The sequence below is a fragment of the Amia ocellicauda genome, chromosome 18 (genome assembly GCF_036373705.1).
Source record: "Amia ocellicauda isolate fAmiCal2 chromosome 18, fAmiCal2.hap1, whole genome shotgun sequence".
NCBI classification, from domain to species: domain Eukaryota; kingdom Metazoa; phylum Chordata; class Actinopteri; order Amiiformes; family Amiidae; genus Amia; species Amia ocellicauda.
In genome coordinates, this window is record NC_089867.1 from 24,955,775 (window position 1) to 24,969,714 (window position 13,940).

Here is a 13,940-nt window from a genome sequence, read left to right on the forward strand (position 1 = left end):
ATAAACTAGGGCAACGCTAGTAGCAGGGGAAAGGGACAGCTGCAATGCAGAGGCCCTGGAGGGAGGAAGACAGAGTGATTGTGGGCTCTCGGCACACAGCGGCGCAACACGGGGGCCGGAGCCGCTCTCCCGGGGCCACTCCCACGCGTGTGTCCGGGCTGGCGGGGAAGGGGGGCGTCGAGTCGAACGGATCACCGTCTTGCCTTCGGCGGCGGCGGCTTCTGAGGAACCGCCATGTCGAGTGTGGTATCCTGGTCCCGGGGAAACAAAAGGAGGATTGTGGGGATTAAAGGGAGACAGTGATTTCCAAAAGCCTGGGTTGAAAAGGCTGTTTTCCTCCCGTTTGTCCGTCGCTCTCCGGTGTCCTGTGTGGGACGTCCTGGTGCCGATCTCAGCCAAGCTCTGAAATTGAACCCCCCCAGCGCCGCGTGTCGGCTCTGAGCAGAACCACACTGTCAGCTCTATTACTCGCACTTGGCTGAAGAAAGCTATTAGGTCCGAGCTTTTCATGGTCCACTCCCAACACTGATATTACACGGTGAAGTAAGGTATACAGAGAAAATTAAATAAATACTAGTATTTCTATCCATCCGTTTATGGGTGAAGGGCGTCCTATTCCATCTGAGAAGGGCAGTGGGCAGTTTGTTATCTCTACCATGTTCAGAGCGAGGTTACGTCACCAGAACATCCTCGGACATCAGGAGCCCCGTCACATGAGAACAGACCTCCATTGTGTCTCTGTCTCTCTTCTGACGAAGCTCAAGCCTCGAGTCTTACTTTCTGGGGAGGTTATCCAATGTGACGCTGGCTGATCCTATTGGTCGTCTCAGACACGCCGGGAGGAATCTGATTGGTGGGGGGCTCAGTCAGTGGCCACTGGGATCTGTCTTTTTCTTCTGTGTGGAGTCGAACCCGGGCCTAGAGGCCAGAGTTGGTGCCATGCCATAGCCAGCTCTCTCTCTCTCTCTCTCTTTTGTTTCAGTTCAATTAAAAATAGCTTTATTGGCATGAGTGTTTCAAAAGTACTGACATACAGGTCCAGTGCTCAAGAACAGGGCAATGGAGAACAATACATCCGGTGAGACCACTGCAAAATGATCAGTTTCTCTGGTTTCACTATTTACAGGTATGTGTTTCGGTAAAATGAACATTTTTGTTTTATTCTATAAACTACTGACAACATTTCTCCCAAATTCCAAATAATAATATTGTAATTTAGAGCATTTATTTGCAGAAAATGACAACTGGTCAAAATTACAAAAAAGATGCAGTGTTGTCAGACCTCCAATAATGCAAAGAAAATAAGTTAATATTCATTTTTTAACAACACAATACTAATGTTTTAACTTAGGAAGAGTTCAGAAATCAATATTTGGTGGGATAACCCTAATTTTCAATCACAGCTCTCATGCGTCTTGGCGTGCTCTCCACCAGTCTTTCACACTGATGTTGGGTGACTTTATGCCACTCCTGGCACAAAAATTCGAGCAGCTCGGCTTTGTTTGATGGCTTGTGACCATCCATCTTCCTCTTCATCACATTCCAAAGGTTTTCAATGGGGTTCAGGTCTGGAGATTGGGCTGGCCATGACAAGGTCTTGATCTGGTGGTCCTCCATCCACACCTTGATTGACCCGGCTGTGTGGCATGGAGCATTGTCCTGCTCGAAAAACCAATCCTCAGAGTTGAGGAACATTGTCAGAGCAGAAGGTTTCTTCATGGACAACCTTCTACGTGGCTTGATTCATGCGTCCTTCACAAAGACAAATTTGCCCGATTTCAACCTTGCTGAAGTACCTCCAGATCATCACCGATCCTCCACCAAATTTCACAGTGGGTGCGAGACACTGTGGCTTGTTGGCCTCTCCAGGTCTCCGTCTAACCATTAGATGACCAGGTGTTGGGCAAAGCTGAAAACTGGACTCATCAGAGAAGATGACCTTACTCCAGTCCTCACAGTCCAATCCTTATGGTCTTTTGCAAACCTCAGTATGGCTCTTCTTTGCCTCTCATTGATGAAGGTCTTTTTTCTAGCTTTGCACGACTTCAGCTCTGCCCCTAGGAGCCTGTTTCAAACTGTCCTCGCCGTGCACTTCACCCCAGCTGCCGTTTGCCGTTCTTTTTGTCGGTCAGTCAATGTCATCCTACGGTTGTTGAGTGACATTCGAATGAGTTGGTGGTCATCCTGGTCAGTGGAGAGTCGTTTTCGCCCTCTGCTGGTCTGTAGCTCTGTTGTCCCCAATGTCTGCTGCTTGACCTTGTTCTTATGAACCACCATCTTTGAAATTGTAAGGATGGAAGCAACCCGACGCTCACTGTATCCCTCTGCCAGTAAAGCCAGAATTGAACCCTTCTTTTCCTCACTCACAACTTTCCTTTCCAACTCTTTTAGCATGATCAAGTTATTTTTTGATTCCAAATACTTTCGTGGTTCTACTAGCACTCTTCTTGCCATCCAGCTGGTCCTATTGCAAGAGGACAGTGATGACCACAGCAGTGGTTTTTATACTTTTCCTCGTTAAATAAGATTTGGTTCAGGTGATCACTTAATCAGTAGCTCATTCAGTAGAAGATGTGTGCCTGTGTTGGAATTCAACAGACACTGGAATGGAATGGCTGCCATGCATGTAGAGATGCTGATTTAAGAAAAATATGCAGTGGTCTCTCTCTCTCTATTTTTTCCAGAGCTGTATAGTTACAGACATTTTTTTCCTCTCTCTCTCTCTCTCTCTCTCTCTCTCATGGATGGATGGGGGGCTGCCTGCAGTGTAGGAGGCTACCTTAATGGGTGATGTTTGTGTCCCAGGAATTTGATCCTAATGTGTTTCGAAGGGATAAACAGCCCCCTGCCTCCTCTCCACCTCAGCCCTGACATTTATCAAAATGCCTCGCTCCACTCCAAGGCCAGATTGCACCTGCGGGGAGAAATGTGACATCACTTTCCATTTGTCTGGAGACGTCTGGGCCCCCACAGTGAGGGCCACAATCACGCCAGACCTGAGAGCGAAGCATTTGTTCCCCAGACGTCAGAGTCTGCACTGTAAATTGGGCTGCCATGCTGTGAAGTCTGTTTGTAAGTCACCGGTGTGCAGATTGCTGTTCCTGACATTGTGAAGCGGCTGCTCACAGTTCGGAAATGATGCGGCATCGTTTATATTTCCCGTGTTTCTGTCAACAAGTGGGAAAGATCACGTTTCAAGACACTGAGGAATGTCCTTCCCATGTGCTTCACCGCCGAGCCCATCAGTCCACAGCGTTTCTGCACAAACACGACCCACAGCCAAAGCCCCATCGATGCCATTTCGGAAGAGTCTTTTGATTGATTGCTCACACAATGCAATGCATTTCTGGACAATGTAGCAACACAGCGAGCCACGCTAAACCACAGCGATCAGACAAAGAAAAGAGAGAGACAAGAATGTCAGACAAAATTGTGAAGCCAGCATATCTGTTCAACAAGAGAGAGAATATGTTTTTAGGTGGACGGCGTTGTGAGCATTAGAGTGATTTTACAAAACAAATATAACCGCTGAACATACATGACTGGAATGTTCGAGTGTGATATACACATCACATCAGCATGTTTTTTTAGACATGAATATAGATGAAAAACAAAAGGAACTGGAGCACAGGGAGAAGGGATGCTTTTGTGCAGTTTTAACAATTAAACTTATTGTAAAATGCAAACAGGTTGCTTTGAATGAAAACCCAGCATGCATTAAATTCGTAAAAGCCACATTAATCCGTGTATTTCAACTGTTGTGTAAAAGACGAGTAAAACCCTCGCACTGCCTGCGCTGAGGAAATCATGAATGAAGTCTGATATGGCAGCACATCAAAATAAAGCCCTCCTCACTCCCATTAATAAAACTGCGGCACTGACTCTCCAGACGGACGCGTCTCCTCTTTGACGCGAATGATCGGCTCATTAAGGGCGCAGCGTTTTGATAATTAGCGGCGCATGTTAAAGATGCCTTGATTGTGTTTGAACACAGGCGCTTGTCGCTCGTTGCATGCTCATGCGTGTGGGGGCAGGATGCGGGTCTCCACTGCGTATGACGCTTCTCGGCTGGTTTTCGGGCTCCGGGGACGGTCCCGGCGGCTGCGTGTGTCGGTGTCCTCCCACAGCCCGGGTCTTTTATTCTGACATGGCCGCAGCTCTATTTCAGTCCCCGCTCCTCGCTCCTCCGGCCGGCCCGGGGAGGGGGCTGTGATGTGCTAATGGCACCGCTGCCTGCCTTGATTTGTCATAATGCAGAGAGGGGGGGCGGCTTCTCTGCAGCATTGCAGGTACGGAGACACGGGCTGGACAAAAGCAGGCGGCGGTAACAGAGTAGCAGAGCAGCCCCAGCGCCGTGTCAGTGGAGCCGCGGCGGACGCGCACAGCCGCCCGGTGTTAATGCACAGACCCGGGGGGGGGCAGGAGAGGAGAGAGGCCCCTCCCAGGTTTCAGCGGCTCCCCTGTCATCGTACGGAAGAGCACAGAGACGGGGGGGAAGACATAATAAAAATTGAGAAATAGAGGACACGATTCCGGGGAAGAACTGGGGGCGGGTTTTGTAAAGCAATGCAAGAGGGAAGTCGGGCTAGACAAGCCTGGAGGAGTTGTGCATGGGGAGGGCAGGACGACGCGCCGCTTCCCGTCTGTCTCTTGCGAGAGGCGGGGTGGGGACGGGACGGGACGGGGCGGGAGCGCAGGCTGTGGTGATGCACATCCATGAGCGGGGAGACCAGCCCGTCCAAACCCCAGTGAGATGCATGCGGGGTGTCCTCCCCTGGTACCGGGGCGCACCGTGGCGTAAGCGGCGTGACTGGGGGGGCGAACATCAGAGAGACGCCGACATTCCACCGGCGCGTGACGGCGGGGGGGCCGCGCGCGTGTGTTTACCTGCGGCACGTGCGGAGTCTTTCTTTTTTTACTGCAGGCTCGGAGGGGGGGAGAGAGAGAGAGAGAGAGGGAGGGGAGAGAAAGAGGGAGGGAGAGAGTAGTGAGGGGGGCTTTATCTCCCTCTCTCTCTCTCTCTCTCTCCTCCTCGCTCTTGCACTTTGTTCTATTGTTGTTGAGTCCGACAGTGCGCGGCTTCTGCGAACAACAAAGAGGGAAGTGGAAACAAAATAGTTTGTCTCACCCCTCCGACAGCAGCAACAACAAGAAAGAAAAGAAAAGAAAAAGAGCGAGAGAGAGATTGTGTGAGAGTGACAGAGGCGGCCGAGGGGGCTTTCTGTCAGCATGCCGAGGGATGCCGCCTGCGGTGCCTAAAGACCGGGGAGGCAGAGTGCAGGCGCGGGGGGCTGTGTCCATGGAGAGTGCGCTCGCAGGTCAGATGGCTGTTGTGCGGGTGTGCGGGTGTGCGGGGCTGGGAGAGCTGCGGGGACCTCAGGGGCACAAAGTTGCTCAGCACTCCCCGAGTTTGCTTGCGGAGACGGCGGCAGCGGGCTGTGCAGTCGAGCAGGAGTTTGGGGACTTTGTGGGGACGTGGTGTGTTGCTGTGCGTGTGCTGTGTCGTGTCCGTGGCAGTGCTGTGCTGTGTGTTCTGTTTGTGTTGTACTAGTGTGAGGAAGTGATATTATTATTAACAATGCTTTTTCATCCAACTAAGCACACTGCCTCCAATGTGCAGCTCCACAGGCTGACTAGTGCCATGTATTTATTTATATGTGTTTATTATCCTCTCAGTCTCAGTCAGTTTCAGTCACACTACATGCATTTGCTACAGCTGATCTGATCAGTCCTGCACCACGTTAGACATCATCCGCGATCGCACTGTATCTTTCAGCACGAATCACGCCGACAATGGCAGTCGCTCTCAGGTGTCCTGATTATCACGATGCGTCCTCGCCTTCACTCGCGGGAAGTTGCTTGATTTCTTTCTGCCGTCCTGTCGGATCTGAGAGAGTCGGTCTGGGGGTTTTCAGGCTGCTGTGAAAACCAGAGAAACTCCTTTGTCTTAATTGTGTGGTGCTGCCCCCCCTCACCGAGTCTCGGCGGTTGCGTTCAGACTCGCGCTCGATGCGAGACCCCCCCCCGGGAGCTGCACGGTCTTGCGTGGTTTCTGGCCGGACCGGACCCCGTGCCTGACCCGCAGCCCTCGGCTATCGGCGGACTGACCCCGGCGTGGGGAAGCGGCAGCGGGACGGGTCTCGGTTCGCGTTGTGCCGTCGGTGGAGTTTGTCTCTGAGAGAAGAGTAGCTATTGATGGGAAAGAGTGGGGAGGAAGACAACCGCACCTGCTGTTTTGCAAAAAATATCCTCCCGACCTGTATAAATGTGGTGTGGAAAGTTCCTGCTGCGGTATTGCCCCGGGTCATTAGATAAGAGTTCCCGTGGAGCCAGCCTTCACAGCGCACTCTGATTATTCATTTCACCGACATATGGTGTCTCTCAGCGCACAAGTTCAGCCTGAATTCCGCGCTATTTCTGCTCAGACGAGACTTATCAGCGTCAACACTCAGCCCGTCCAGCTGCGGCTCTATATATAATACTCTATTCACCGGCCGGGAATGGGAGCTTAAAATACCTCCAGCTCACCGAGACACCAGACTTGTTGCTGCCCTCCTGCCTGTGCTGCGTGTTTATTGCAATTCTGGAGGGCTGGGGAAGTTAATAAGTAAACAAGACATGCACTGCAGCGACGTGTAAAGATCAACGAACATGATCAATATGGAGCTTAATAAAGGCCGAGGAAGTGAGCGACCAGCCCGGCTACGTTTGCGCTCCTCCGCAGACAGAGCGGCGCTGCGGGCGGTTTCAGCACCGCTGCTGTGGACAGCGACACCGTGGACCCGAGCAAGTGGCGCCAATCAGGCGTCCTCGCCACCCAAGGGTGGCACTGATTTACCCAAGGAAAGCTATGGCCAGTCTACCCCTACTCAGACTGACCGTGTTGTAATGTTAAAAGGAGAGCTATACATGCCCCCTTTGTCTTCATTCTGAATGTTAACAAAGCAGCTAACACAATTGAACATTTTACTGTGTTTTGTTCTCAAATACTGTGCGATAATAGGAACACTGTCATACATGTTTGTAGTCTTAAAAACAGCTTTCCCTGTCTAATTGAATATTGGTCAATCAATCACAAACAATTTCAGAATTAGTCTAATATTACAAATGACAATAATAATAAATCAGTTTTATACTTATCTTATAATGTAAACCTCCTTACTGACAGTTACAATACAGTGTCCCAGGGAACCACAATTAAGCAGGTTTTCTGGGTAACCTCAAATCATCCATTTCTGCAGATATGGTACAAATGCAATCAATTTCGGGAATTTAGGGAGTTTTCTTATGATCAGTTTAGGAAGTTGGGAGAGTACACAAATTCCACAAATGATCTCTGAATTTCTCACTTTAACAAACCAGATGTGTAAGTGGTCCAAAATTAAATCGCTGACAGTCTTTTGAAGTCATCGATTTAAGGGTGACTTGTAAATGCTCTCCATTACCACAGCTGGCCAGCCCTGTGCTATACCCTCCCAAAGTCACTTAGCTGTGTCTCTCGTTCTGTTGGTGTAAGGACATCTCAGTAGATGAAGGAGTCCAGTACTGAATCACACTGAAAACCCGGGGACAGTCTTACAGGGCAGTGAAGTGTCTGTCTGTCATCTCTTAAGGTCATGTGTGAACGCAGAATTTAATCCATGTTTAATGTATTTGGTTTAGAAAGAAATGAAAGAGAGAAAATAAACTGACCGCTGTTTGGCTGTTTATCTTGGCTTGTTCCAGGGGAATGTGGAGTTTTTACTTCCCTCAGAGCAGCAAACTTTTGAGTGAATCAATGAGTTTATGTGATGTGTTTCAGGTTACAAAAGAATCAAAGTGCCTGAGTGTGTTAGGAAGAAAGAAAAATTAAATTAAGGCTTTTAAGTTTTCTTTATAGAACGTTATATTTTGGTGTATTTATCCAATCATATCTGCCATGGTTTTAATAGGACGGGCACAGACCCTCGATGTTATCTGTCTGAAACTAGAGCTTCCTGCACGTGTCAATTAGCACATTTTTGTCAACGGCGTAAAATTGAAGCAGAAAACACATAATGTGCATGTTGGGAGAGTGTGTGTGTGTGTGTGTGTGTGTGTGTGTAGCAATGCGTGAGCTTGACTGAGCAGGACTGAAGGGCTGCCAGTCTCGTTATCGTAATGGGAGCAGATTGGGCGGCGCAGTCAGTCGGGCCGGCAGCCTGTGACTCACAGGAGAGGTTTCAGGTGTATCTCTCCATGCTTGTCTGTCAAGGCCAATTGGTGAGATAGGATCTCGTGGAACGGAAACATTGCCGCTCAAGCGCGGAGCCCCCGGCTCAGAACAGCTGGCAAGAGCGGTGGCTGAGAGAAGTGCTTGTTTGCCCCATTGTGTTAAAACGAGCACCACGCAGAAATAATGTCCGTACTCCCGCACCGTTGGTACAAATATCACGCTATCGCACATCTGTCTGCAGCTGCCACTGCACGGGTCACATTGAGTACAAATTGCGCCTGCCTCCTTTTTGTGCTCGGTGTTTTGTCTCGGTGCCTAGGCCGCTCATTGTTATACGGCAGGGCTCTGTGTTTGTGTGGCCTTGTCTGTGTGCCGGTTATAGAATTTGAAGGTCGATTTGTGTGAAGCCGCATGAACAAACCGTTCCAGGCTGTGTGTGACCTCCGGGAATATTTCAAATGACAGGTTTCAATCTGAAACCCAGATGTTTCCAGCGTGCTTCAATGACACCCTCCTCATGTATCGATGACACCCAGGATTTTCTCACACTGGCCTGGCCTGTGTGTTGAATTGGGAATTTTCCGCGTTACCTAAATGTACTCAAATAGTTTACACACTTGTGACTTCCTGGGGGGAGAGTACAAACAGAGTGGTTTGTTCTGTCCTCCCCCAATTTTAATTCACCTCTCCCCCTCTGAGCCGAATCCAATCAGCGAGCCGTAGTGCCAACAGCCACTGCTCCAGCAACAGTACCCAGAGAGTCGCATCTCTGAGCTGATTGCCAGGAAGTGCACTGGGAAACCAATAAGGGCCGAGCGAACCACTGCAACCCATTTGGGAAGCATTAAGTGATTTAGCCTGAGGAGCGCAGGTATTCCTCTGTATGTAATTTCCTCCCAGGCAGTTTAGTCTTTTCAGAAAGCCTTTTAACGGGAACGATTAATCTGAACTGAGTCACACCGAGCCGAGTCTCCAAATTGCAGGCAGCAGCTCCACTGACAGCCCAGATTCGAATTGTGTAGTGAATGCTTTCACCAGCCCACAAAACAAATACAATATTGATTCACAGACGCATATTTTACAGTACTTAAACTTGAACGATGGCGAAGCAAACAGTGTAGTGAAAACTAAAAACACGGATGAAACTCGCAGTTGTTGCCGTTCTCATCGGCTGTGTCTGTTGGATCTCGTTCCAGTGAGGAGTGTATATCTTTAGACACAAACTCACTCGCTGTACATAGCTCTCATACCAAGAACCAGTTCATGTGGAAAAAACTTTCAGCTCTCCCCCCGTACATGGCAAATAATTACCGTGTGAAGAGCGGTTGGTAGGAATCTTTTAAAAGGGTCGTCTGAGGTATCCATTCTCACTGTTAACCTGGTTCACTTGAGTGATCCTGCACAGACGTATACAATGTCAGTTTCCTGAATAGAAGCCTTGTCGAGCTGCTGGCACTCCTGTTGCATTGTCTCCACCCCGTCTCTCTGGCGCTAATTTGGGCTGCTGTCTCAGAGATGCTGTAGCCGAAGCCGTCGCAGAAGTCATCGTTTTGTACGTATTCATGAAAACACCTACAGTTATGCCAAAGTATTAAAGGGAGATGCTTTGTTCACAGTCAGACGTTGCACAGCAGGTGATGTGTCAGTGAAAGCCTGCCAACACACTGACCCAGAGAGTGCAACTTTCATTCTCGCGCTCAGGAACGAAGAGCGAAATGCAACGAGGCCGGGGTGTTGTAGAGACTAGTTAAAAGCAGAGCAGAGGGACATGACTCCTGTCCTCGGGGGCCGAACGGTCTTTGTTTTGTCATTACTGAACTGATTATCAGCTCAAACAAAGCACCGTTTGCCTCTTCCCGGCTGTGAAACTGCTGAGGATTTAGAGAGACCCGTAAATCTGTTGGCCTGTGGCCCTGGAAGTCCATGTGACTCTGATTTAGGTGTTGACCAGTCACAGTGCAATCAAACAGCCCAGGAGAGACCTCGAGCGGCTCAACAATTGCACGGTGGCTCTGCTCCCATATTTCATGGATTAAACGTGTTCTTCTGATAATTATTCATCATCTGTGATAGGCTTTTGAAATGAGTCAATGGCCACAAGCCAGCAGCCGGAGGAATACTTTACCGTCCACACTACACAAGCTAACTTTGATTTGTTCTGCAAAATTAGTAACTATTTAGGTGTTTTTAAATATATAAAATCAACATCAAGAACAAGGGAAAAGATCAAGAATATACGAATCTTATTTACCTGTCTATGTACATCACAATAAGTGTGTTTTTCTACTCTATACACACACACACAAATACACATGCTTACCTCAATTAAAACCTGTGGTCAGACATTGCCTGCTTTGATTACACAATATTGTAGCTGGTTTCATCACAACAGAACCTCTATTTCTCTTCCCATTGATGTCCCTGCAATGCCGATCAGTGTCAAATCGTGACAGCAACACTTTGCTTCTGTAAAACTGACGTTCTGGAGTCGGTGTGTTTAAAGCAACGCTGTTTAAACCCAGGCTTGTGATGAGGAAATACAACCCGATAGAGCCGTCTCTAGTAGATGTGACGCATGAGATTCCCGAATTGAGCTCAAACTCTGAAACTCTGTGCGTGTGAATATTATAAACCTGACTCATGAAGGCACTTTTCTGTGTGACACAGGCTTCTTGCTTTATGAAGAAAGAAGTTCTTCCTCGGTTCCTTGAAAGTACAAAAAAAATGCAACGACAGTGAGATGGAAAAGTGACTATCATATATAATGTTTGTTCGTAAACATAAACATCAGCAACTACATACTCCTATTGGAATAAATAAAGACCTCTTGATGAGTTTGTGGATTAACGTAGGGAGATGTTTCAATATCTGTGAATATTATATCTGCCCTAAAGAAGAGACGTCTAAATGCTTCGCAGTCGGACAGACTCTGGCTTCCCATTCCCTCCACGTACGCTGACGTGACTGAGCTGCCGCAGCCGAGTGAGTTTCCCGCGCTGGGCTCCCCTCTCCACATCAGGTTTCTGGTGGCGTCTCAGAGTCGTGGCTTCCTCCTGCAGGAGACCGTGGGGCCGGACAGGCGCTGTGGCCGGTCCCCTGATGGATTAGCAGTTAAAGACGTTGTGACTGAGGCTCAGGGGGCCGAGCTCGGCGCTCCGGTGTGACGGATGACTTCCTCCACTTCTAATCTGCAGGTTGAGTCCGTCGCGCTCCTTGTCTGAGCGTCATTTTTCATCGTGGGAAAAAAAGAAAAGATGAAGAGAATTGTAACTGGGTCAGAGTCGTCAACTTGGAAGCAAAGCGTAGAAACCAGTAAGAGACGTATTCATCTGTGTCGGTACCGGCCGTGGAATCCCCCGGAACGGCATTAAAACCCAGAACCGGAGTTCTCCCCGATTCGCTTTCAAGTTACACAAGGCCCAGCTCTGATGTTCAGATGTGTGGGTGTCTCCTTTTTGTGCTTGGTGTTGTAGCTTATTCGTTTGTCACAGCGGCTCAGCGTGACCTGGCATGGGGTCTGAAAATACGTATGCGTTAGGAAGGTCCTTACCTTACCTGAATAGCACATTTCGTATGGACTATCTGTTTTTTTTTCTTCAGTGCTCATGAGCAGTGGGATAGATAGCGGTGACAGGAGAGCAGCAGCTGAGAGACGAGACTCTGGACAGCACACAGCCAAGGGGTCGGAAAGACCCTCTCTCTCCTCGCCGGTGGCAGGCAGTGTAGTGTAGGAGTGTCAGAGTGCGTCGATGTAGCATTCCCCATTTTCAGCTTCCACGCTTCAAGCTGCCTCGCTTCTAACCGGTGCAGCTTCTTAATGAAAGCAAACAGAAAGCTATTGATTGCAGTCAGTTGTTTTAGTTTTTGTGTGTGTTTTTTTGCTCCTTAGCTTAATGAGCCTTTGATGATGATACAGAGAGAGAGAGAATCACACAGATCTAGTTCAGGTGTTAATGAGGTGATTGTCTGCAAGCCAAAGCCATTCATGCCGTTCCCTACATTCAATCCTGCTGGATTGCTGGAGAAATAAAAAAAGAGCGAACCCCGCGCTATTTGGGGGGCTGGAGTCCTCGGTGATTCCTACAGGCGCACTTCCCGAATCTCCGAGGAGAGAGATCCGGGGCTGGAGCGACGACGGATCCCTCACAGAAGCCGCTTTCAATCCATAAGGTTGCCGGCCTCGGACTCGTGGGGAAACGAAGACGGCGAGAGCACGCTGACTCCCTTTGCCTCTTAATTGACATTGCATATTAAACACGGCTTAATTGATGGCTGTTGAATAGAGTTTTTTAAGCCCCGGTTTGCTGTCAAAAATAAACACAAATTGATTAAGAAATGCAAATGATCAGCCAGGCCAATTAGCTGGGATGATTAGTGAAGCTGCTTGTTTCTTTCTCGGAGGTTATAGATAATCAAATGCATATTTAGCGCCCAACTCTCCTTCAAAGCTTACAAGCCCAGAACACGGGTATATAGTGTTTTTATATTTGTTTTCTCCTCAACGTGTGGCACGATGGGGGTGGCTCTCCATGGGATAGGATGCAGGGTTGAGCCAACGATTCAACATCTAGCAGGCCTCCACTCCAGCTCGGACGCCAAGACACAACCTGGAAAGATCATCAGTCTCTTTGCCAGCGTCTGGAGTCAAAGATGTGTATTTTCCCCTTCTCCAATAAATCAGCCCGTCTGCTTAACAAGAAAAAGAACGACTGTCGGACTCGGCGGTGAGTTATCGCTCGGCCTGAGTCCAGACAGCGCTGTCATTACATCGTCTCGTTCATTGGCTGTGAGAGAGTCCGAGGGCTCGTGCAGAACACCTCCTGCTCCTGTCGTCTGGAGACGCTGGCTTGTGCCGGGGAAGGCCCTCTCCGAGACTCCTCCGCTGCACCTCCCGAGTCACGCTTTTGAAATGGAAATGACTCTCCCGAGCTGGCTGGCGTCCAACAAGGTCAAATTAATCCTAACCTGTCTGGCTTTCCCCTGCTCTGGTCTACGTATTGGTTGTATTGATATGAGCCAGAGGTTTATAAGGTCAATCCAGGATGAAGGAGGGGCTCCCGTCGTGTATTTCTACGCTTCTGTGTTTAAGCACTGAGAGATTTAAGAGCTCACCAACTCTATTGTCATCCAGTACAAGAGGAGGAAGGATAAATGTGCAGGACCACGAATAGTAGCTTTGATGGGAGTCTTCATTATCAGGGCCTTGATTATTCTTAAACATCTTTCTTTCTGGGCTGCAGTTCTGATCCAGGAGTTGTACTGATGCTGGAATAACAGTGGACTCTTGACTTGGCTGTATTATCAGGTGGAATTGTTCCTGTCTCTCTGTGGCCGTTTTCTTATGAACTTTTTGAACTAATTTAAAAAGCTGATAAGTAAAGGTAAGAGATGAGAGAAAGCTTTTGGTCTCTTTTGTCTGTTTGGTTTCTCTTTGAACTTCATCCCAGCTGAGTCTAGAAGGAAGCGGGTCAACTTGAACTGCGTGACTGGAGAGTTTCCTTGTCTGTGCACTAGAGGCACAGATTCCCTAGATCGAACGTTAGTCATTTAATATTTATCTAAGGAAAATAAAATAGTCTGCATGTTGAAGAGCACTTTTTTTTTGTCTGAATGTGCAATCCGCTGAGTGGAAGCCCATGTGTCTTGCCCCTCCGTCCACAGTTAGACCTCCGTATGAGAACGGAAGCGACAGCAGAAATAATCCCAGCTCTTCACCAGACACTCGAAACCGCAGTTTGTAGGGAGT

At 48.7% G+C, this 13,940-nt stretch overlaps 1 protein-coding gene across 1 annotated transcript in view; it reads left to right on the forward strand.

Annotated features, from left to right (window-relative positions):
* Positions 1 to 13,940, forward strand: part of LOC136713661 (calmodulin-binding transcription activator 1) — a 318,322-nt gene that overhangs the window by 285,346 nt on the left and 19,036 nt on the right. The gene's annotated exons all lie outside the window — the stretch shown is intronic.